This window comes from Egretta garzetta, unplaced genomic scaffold, assembly GCF_000687185.1.
Source record: "Egretta garzetta isolate BGI_Z169 unplaced genomic scaffold, ASM68718v1 scaffold172, whole genome shotgun sequence".
Taxonomy (NCBI): domain Eukaryota; kingdom Metazoa; phylum Chordata; class Aves; order Pelecaniformes; family Ardeidae; genus Egretta; species Egretta garzetta.
In genome coordinates this window covers 31,465-39,663 of record NW_009258951.1, presented here as the reverse complement: position 1 = coordinate 39,663, position 8,199 = coordinate 31,465, and positions in this window count along the sequence as shown.

Below are 8,199 nucleotides of genomic sequence, written 5' to 3'. Positions count from 1 at the left end.
TAGAGTCTGGATTTCAAGCCGTGAATCAAAACTTTGGGACAAATGTAACTTCACAGAGATAAATCAGGCAATAAAGAGTGCTTGGAGGTTACTTACCCCACTCAGAATAACTGTGAAAAAAACTCTTTTTCCAAGCAACAGGGTACCCAGGGAGTCTGCTCTCCTGGGCAAGGCAGAAAGTGTCAGCTACTTGTAAATTATATTAACGGACCTTTTCTTGGGCAGATGCTACATTATTGGACTATGGCATGGGGCAGAGAAAGTAATGAAAGCAAATGGTGCAGAGCCACCAGAGAAACAAATCAAATAAGGGTTTGACAGCATGATCTGCACTTGTATTTGCTCAGAGAATTGCAAGTGCTTTTGGTCTTCGTGCTGGAGGCCAGGAAGAGCTGCGCTGTCTCCTCTTATCCTTGGGCAGGGGGTTCCTGACATGGATTTGGGAGCTTGGATGGAAATTGTGCCTCTGGTGGCTTTTTGGGACGTGTCTGCTCTGTCCCTTGAAGTGGCTGCAGGTGAGCTGCTGGGTTAACCCAGCGTGCCGTGGCTGGAGGGGCAGTGCCTCGCTCACGGGGTGGTGGTAAAAATCTCAGCAGAGGATGATCTTGAGAAAGGTCCCTGCTCCCCATGCTGCTGTGGGTTCTTCCTTCCTCCACCTTCTGTAAATGGGCCTTATCCAGCCTAAAGGGACATGGGACTCTTGTCACATGCCAGGCTCTGAAGTCCCCACAGGTGGGATGTTTGCAGCCACCATAGCAATCTCTGTCCTTCACTGGGCAAGACCCCTCGGGGACTGGATGGTACCCACTGGCATGCCATGTTCTGAGGGTCTGCACCGCCTTCCCCCGCGAGCAAAACGCCCTCTCTGACTTGGAGCAGCACTCTCTCGCCATGTTTTGATGCAATTAATCCCAGGCAGTGTGCAGGCTGTGCTCCGCATCATCTGCATAATAAATATGCTAAAGCAGCAGGCTAATTATTGGGAATATAGAGCCTGGCAGGAGGTGAGCAGACCCTGCTCATGCCTGTGGTGTGGCTTGTTATAAAAGGGTTGCTCAGCTCAGATTTAATCTTCCTGATCCCATGGCTAACAATGTCCCAGAGCTGTGCCAGGGGCAGCACTGATGCTTGGAGCCCAGACCCCCATCCCCACTGCCCATCCATCATGGGGCTTCCCTGGGGCAGGGGCTGCCTTCTTAAAACCAAGCAGGAGAGATGCAGTGTAATTTTCAGTCTGCTTTAAGCTTTCTCTGATGTTTTGTGTGTGGTGGGAGATGAGCTGATGGCTTCTAAGGGATGGGAAGGAGAGGACTTTTCCCCAAGAAACCATGTTCTCGCCTCCCTCCCAGGTTGCAGACGTCATGATCACACACTCTCCTGGCTTAATGAGACACCACTGGGTCGTTCAGGACCAGGTTTTGGGTCTGACAAAACCAACAGTGGGAAAATTATTGCTCCGAGTCTAATTTTTAACTACAGTCATAGGAAGTTTGAAAGCAGGGGTTTTAACTTGCACTCTGCCAGTGGGAATTTCCTCAGCAAGGGCTGGGAAATGAAACAGCCCAATGTGCTGCTGGGGTGAGGCACGAACAGCCTGAGAGCAGTCCAGGCTGGGGAAGTACTTCCAGCCCTTATTTTTAAATTCCTTTTGATGGAGCTCACTGCAGAGGCTGAGGCAGATGGAGGGTGAAAGCTGGGTGGGCTCAGCATCCCTGGTGCTGTGCTGGTGACTCCTGAGCTCTCACCTTCCCCGGGCACTCTGTACAGCTTGACGCCAGCCCGGGTCACTTGAGCTCTGCAGGTACAGTCAAGTGCAAAGTCACCCTTTCCAAAAAGGGTCCAGCTCGTGGCTGGACCTCCCAATGCAATCACAAAAGCCCTTGGGGTGGCTGGTCCCTCATGCTGGCAAGTTGGGGCAGGAGCTTTGCAAACCTCGTGGATGGGGCTCAGTAGGCGACGTTTGCTGGGACAATACAGCATGGCAGCTCCCACTAAGATAAAAAGCCACTTAGCATGCTTCCACTGGCACCAATTCCTGTTTCCGAGGGCAGTTTTGACTTGGCTCTGATGGTGGGGACCTGCCAGCTCCCCTGGCAGAGGCTGGGACACGTTATATTGGGGACACGTGTGTGTGTGTCTGGGGGCTGCAAGGGGGCCACAGGAGCAGCAGCACGCTGTGGCTCTGCTCTCCCCAGTTGCATTTAGCCCTGTCCTGGTTTTAGATGTAAGGACATGGGAAAGCCCCAGGTTCACCATCCCGCGCTGCTCACTGCCTTTGCTGCACGGTGGGCACATGGGGCTGCCAAGGCAGGGCTGAGCTCACCCCCTTGCTCAGATACAAACACAAAAATGGGGGGAGCAGAGGGAGACTCCTGCTTTTCCAGTTTGGACTCAATAAAGATTCAGTTTTTTGTTTGAGAAGGAAAAAAACAAAAAAGAAAAAAAATTCCCCCAGTTTGGGTTTGTTCCAGGCAGAGCGTCTGCCTTCTGCTGGCCCCGTGCCCAAGAGCTGCCGTGAAATGGAAATAGCCCAACACAAGACTGTGAGCAGAAGGAGCTTCCAGCAGGTAAAATGTGAGCGAGGAGAGGCAAAGCCCTGGGTCACTGCACTGTGGGCCTGTGCCGAGGGGCAGATGTGCTGAGCCACAAGCAGTTTGCAGGTGTTTTACCTGAAATCTCTCAACAGTCAGCTCCGGGGACGCAGCGCTTGCCTGGATCCTGTTCCCTATTGCCCTGGCTCTGGGAGATGAATAGGATGCACAGAAATGCCTTGTGCAAAGAGCTTCCCCCTCTGGGCTGTCTCCACAAAGTCCTGCAAAGCCTTCCCAAGCACCATGGGGCAGCACAAGGAGATGTGCAATTGCGTGGGGTGGTGACGGGTGTGCTGGCTGCTGGCCTGGGATCGCTGAACTGGGATCATCTGTAACTTCTCCCCAGGTTGACTTTCCCCTGGGTTATAAAGGCATTTGCACATATTGCTTCAAAATGTCTCCCTGTTCCCATCTCACTGACTTTCTCTGTCCTGATGGAGAGAGAAGGGTGCTCCCAAGCTCCCCTCTTGCCACCTGAATTGCTCCACAGCTCCCTAGCCTGGTTTCCCTTCTTTATCTCACACCTAACGCAAGTCCTCTTTGTTTCAGCTCCCCCCTTCTCTCCCTCATAACTTTTTTTCCAGGGCTACACTTGTTCCTCCCGCTGAGCAGAGCCAGAGCAGGGTCCCACCTGGTCCGGGCTTGCTGGGAGCTTGCAGGCAGGCTGCAAGGTCCTGCAGCCAGCTCCAGGCAAGGGGTGTTAATGGAGAGGAACTGGGCTGGCAGAAGGGACATCTTGGGGGAATCAGCTGCTTCTGGAAACAGAAAAGCCCTTTTTTCTCTGCAGGGTACCAGAATGATCATTTTGAGAGATGCTTGGAGGTCACGGGGAGATTAAATGCTGCACATATGAAACTCCCCATGTGAGTCACCAGGACATTTCCTTGTCATGAACCCCAGAAAATGGCACAGATTGATCCAGGAGGGATGTGCTGAGTTATCACCCACTGTTGGCCAGGGACAGAGGGTATGTCTGGGTGACGAGGGGCCCATGCAATCCCTGCAGCATCCCACCTCCAGAAAGGATGTTCCCCAGAGAAGAAATCCCATACTCTGCCAGGCACCATGGACTTTCATCTCTGCACCCCACCAGGTCCTGAGGTGCTTATTTCAAGGTGCAGCGTGCGGGCTGACATGCGGCCGCTCGAATGCCATTTGTCATGGCAAACTTTGCGCCCACTTCATTCAGCATCCTTGAGGGCTCTTCTCTTGGCACAGCCAGGTGGGTAATGAAGAAAAAACTTAATTAGGGTACAACACAGACCTGTATCATTTGATGCCCTGCTTTAATTGGGGCATGGGGAGAGTTTTCTCCACCTGCTGGGTATTTAGGTGAGGTGTGTGATTGGGAAGAGAGAGGACAAGTCCTGTGTGGTCGGCCCCACTGGATTGCCATCCATCAGCTGCTCTGTGGTGCCCGCTGGGGTGGCTCTGGCTGGCACCAAGCGATGGGCAGGGGAGCAGCATATGATGGGGTGAGGTGGGCACCGGTGGCAGGGGAAGGGACTTTGCTGATGGGACATTGGGGTGCTCAAGAGGTTTTAAGCAGTGCCCAGACCTGGGAGGGGTCAGTTTGCTTTTTTTTTGCTGCTACTTTTGCTGTGCTATGCCCACACCAGGCCACTGCCTGGACCACGTGGCAGCTGAGCCATGATGCCAGGGAAGAAAGGCTGGGGCTGGAGAACTCAGGGCCACATTTGTAGGCTTTCCTAGCTCGTTTTCCCCCACTCTGGGCACCCGTGGGGTGTTTGGTTTGAGGTCTCTGATGGTTTTCTGGCAGCAGATGCCTGCACAAGCCACAGGCAAAACATTTCCTCCCCTGCCTGCACTTGGTTGCTTTTATCTGGTGGGTATCAACTGTGGGGCTCATCTCAGACCCTTCTCCATGTCCCGAGATCTCCTGGGAGAGATGCAGCAGGTGGGGTGAGATGTCCTGCTCAGCTGCACCCACAGAGGCGTGTTTCGGGGAGCCAGGATAATCCTGCAGGCTCCCACTCGGGACAGGAGTTGCAGCCTTTTGTCACCATCTAGCGGAAACACCCAGCCATGGCCCGGCACAGGCTGAACAGGACATTTGGGGACACTCGCTCCCCCAGCTATGGAGGTGCACCTCCAGCTGGGCACCCATCTTGCCTGGCTTTTGGGGAGCCACATGTGCCCCACAGCTCTGCTCCCACCCAGCCCTGGGCACTGGCAGCCAGGCAAGGTGTCCCCAGCACTGCCAGCCTGGGGACAAGTACAGGGGACGAGTTTCTGCTGTGCCAGAAACTGTGAATCCTCAGCAAATCCCTCCTGAGGTCTCCATTAAAGCAACTAAATGCCCTTTAACTGTGGAATTAGATCAACGCTCCCAAGACACAGGCATGCTACAAGAAGAGGCAGCCGAAAAAGCACCTAAAACACACTTACTCCACAAATACAGCTGTTAAACCTGCTCTTTTGGCTAAATTACTTCCCACTGATGCTGTTCTGCAGACCTCCCTCAGTCCTGAAATTTCTGGCGGTGCCTGCAAAAGACCAGGGCTGTGCTGTGCTGCTGGGATAGCCTTGCAACGTGGTGTATCCCCAAAAAAAGGCTGGCCTCACTGCCGCTCTGGCATCTTCCTGCCCGGTGCTAGGGCTACCCGGAGGTCCCGACCACAGGTGGGATATGGGCAACAACCCAGCCTAAATGCCAGTGTCTGCAGACCCCTGGCTAACTTCCTTCCCATGGCATCCCTGGTCCTTTATGGCCACAGCAGTGGCTGGCAGCGTCGGGCCGTATCCAGACCTGCTCAACAGTGCATGGATTAACCCGGTGCTGCAGGCAGCATCGGTTCTCGCTCCTCCACACATGGGTCCAGCTGCAGCCTCAGAGGTGCCAGCACCAAGGACAACCTGCCAGCGCTGAGGATGCTGCTGGGAGAAGAGATGGAGCACAGGCCATACCGAGATGGCCCCTGCCAGGGCTGGGAACCGAGACTGGCCAGCTTCCAGCCCAACCCTGTGCTGATCCCTCCGCTGGCACTATGTTATTAGACACACGCAGTGCTCCAGCTGCCAAAACTGCCCCTGGCTGAAGCAACAGTTGTCCCTTTCCCATGGCAAACCAGTCCTTCTGAAGTATGGAGAGGAACCAAGGCCAGCCCCAGCACTGGCTGTATGAGCAATGACAATATGGGATTTTGTTGCACCATGAGCAGGCATGGTCAGGAGGGAACAATCAGCTCTTGCTTCAGACAGTGAAAAATTCCTGCCAGGCCTCTACCTCCCCCATCTCCATCACTTGGCATCCCCACAGGCCACCCTGGGTCTGTGTCGCTGCTTCCCCTGCACACTTGGGGACGGCTCCTGCCGCACGCGGTGGGATGTGAGACAGACGTTGCTGTTTCACAGGCAGAGTCCAGCTGCCCCAATACAAGGGATTGTGGATGTTGTCTACCTGGACTTTAGCAAAGCCTTTGGCACTGTCTCCCACAGCATTCTCCTAGAGAAGCTGGAAGCTCATGGCTTGGACAAGGCACACTCCTCGCTGGGTAAAAACCTGGCTGGATGGCTGAGCCCAGAGAGTTGTGGTGAGTTAAATCCAGCTGGTGGCTGGTCACAAGCGGCGTTCCTCAGGGCTCAGTTCTGGGGCCAGTCTCATTTAAGATCTTCATCAATGATCTGGATGAGGGTATTGAGCGCACCCTCAGTAAGTTTGCAGATGATACCAAATTGGGTGGGAGTGTCAATCTGCTTGAGGGGAGGAGGGCTCTGCAGAGGGACCTGGACAGGCTGGATCAATGGGCCAAGGCCAACTGTATGAGGTTTAACAAGGCCAAGTGCAGGGTCCTGCACTTAGGTCAAAACACCCCCATGCAGTGCTACAGTCTTGGGGAAGAGTGGCTGGAAAGCTGCCTGGCGGAAAAGGACCTGGGGGGTGTTGGTTGACAGCCAGCTAAATGTGAGCCAGCAGTGTGCCCAGGTGGCCAAGAAGGGCAATGGCATCCTGGCATGTATCAGGAATAGTGTGGCCAGTAGGGCAGTGATAGTGCCCCTGTACTTGGTGCTGGTGAGGCCGCACCTTGAATACTGTGTTCAGTTTTGGGCCTTTCAGTTCAAGAAGGACATTGAGGTGCTGGAACATGTCCAGAGAAGGGCAACGAAGCTGGTAAGGGGTCTGGAGCACAAGTCTGATGAGGAGCGACTGTGGGAACTGGGGTCGATCAGCCTGGAGGGGAGGGGAGCCCTTATCGCCCTCTACAACTGCCTGACAGGAGGGGGTAGTGAGGTGGGGGTCGAGCTCTTCTCCCAAGTAACAAGCGATAGAATGAGAGGAAATGGCCTCAAGTTGGGCCAGGGGAGGTTTAGATGGGGTATTAGGAAAAATTTCTTTACTGAAGAAGTGGTCAAGCATTGGAACAGGCTGCCCAGGGAAGTGGTGGAGTCACCATCGGTGGAGGGGTTCAAAAAACATGTAGATGTGGCACTTCGGGACATGGTTTAGTAGGCATGGTGGTGTTGGGTTGATGGTTGGACTTGATGATCTTGGAAGTCTTTTCCAACCTTAATGATTCGTTGATTCTCTGATTCTATTCCTCCGGTGGGATCCCCATCTGCCTGCGTATGTGACCAGGGCTGGGACATGGGTAGTGTCCCCCCTTGTCCCAGCTTCCTCCCCATACTGGCTGATGGTGGCAATCTCTCCGCAGGCTGGCTTACTCCTGGAGAGGCCAGCTGATCCCATCACCTGTCCGTGAGTGGGTGCCCTCTACTATGTCTCTGTCTGCCTGGAAACTGCCTCTCCTCACCCAGGAGAAAGAGGCATTAGGACAGCCTAGTAGCTGGGTATATTGCCTCCCCCACAGTGTGTTCCTTGCTTTCAGGTGGCACTGAGCAACCCAGGAGGGTATCCTCAAGGCCGTCAGGGCCCTGCAGGACTGCATTCATTGAGGGTCTGTTCTGGTTTGGGTTTTTTTTAGGGCTCCCTAGGATCTTGTGTTCCCCAAGTTAGGGGCTTCTTTCAAGCAGGCTTTGGAAAGGGCAAACTGTTGTAGTCACGTGTGTGTGTCAGGAGCCCCCGGGAGCTGGCTGGACACCCAGTTTGAAGTGGGAGGGGATGTAAGGCAGAGGGGAAGCCCAGCTTCCCCAAGGGTCCTAGGGGAACACCGTGTGAAGCAGGGGCAAGGCAGCACTCAGCCCTGCCAGCAGACCAGCAAGTTCAACAGGGGTGCTGCACACTGCCCTGCAGTCATTCCTACCCCAGCTTCATACCCACTGGGGTAAAACTCCACAGGGAGAAAGCTGGTGTCTTCATTCAATTAATGAATTCAAAAGCACTCATCAGGCAAGCACAGGTTTATTCTTTTTCTTCAGCGTTGGGCCTTTCCTCCCTGCCAGGAGCCAGCGGAGGGTGGCAGCTGCAGGGTGCTCCCGTGCCAACTGCAACCCTGGCAGCTGCACACCGACCAGCACCTGGGGATGCTTTAAACTGTCCAAGGGGGGGTTAGTGCCCCCCGAGGCGCGGGGAGGGGTGCCGGGGGTAGCGGCACAGGCAGCACAGGGCGGGGGGTGGCAGCCCCGTCTCTTTTCTAAGGCCAAAGGAAAAGGCAGAGCGTGCTCAGGCCCAGTTCCAACCCCCGCCCCG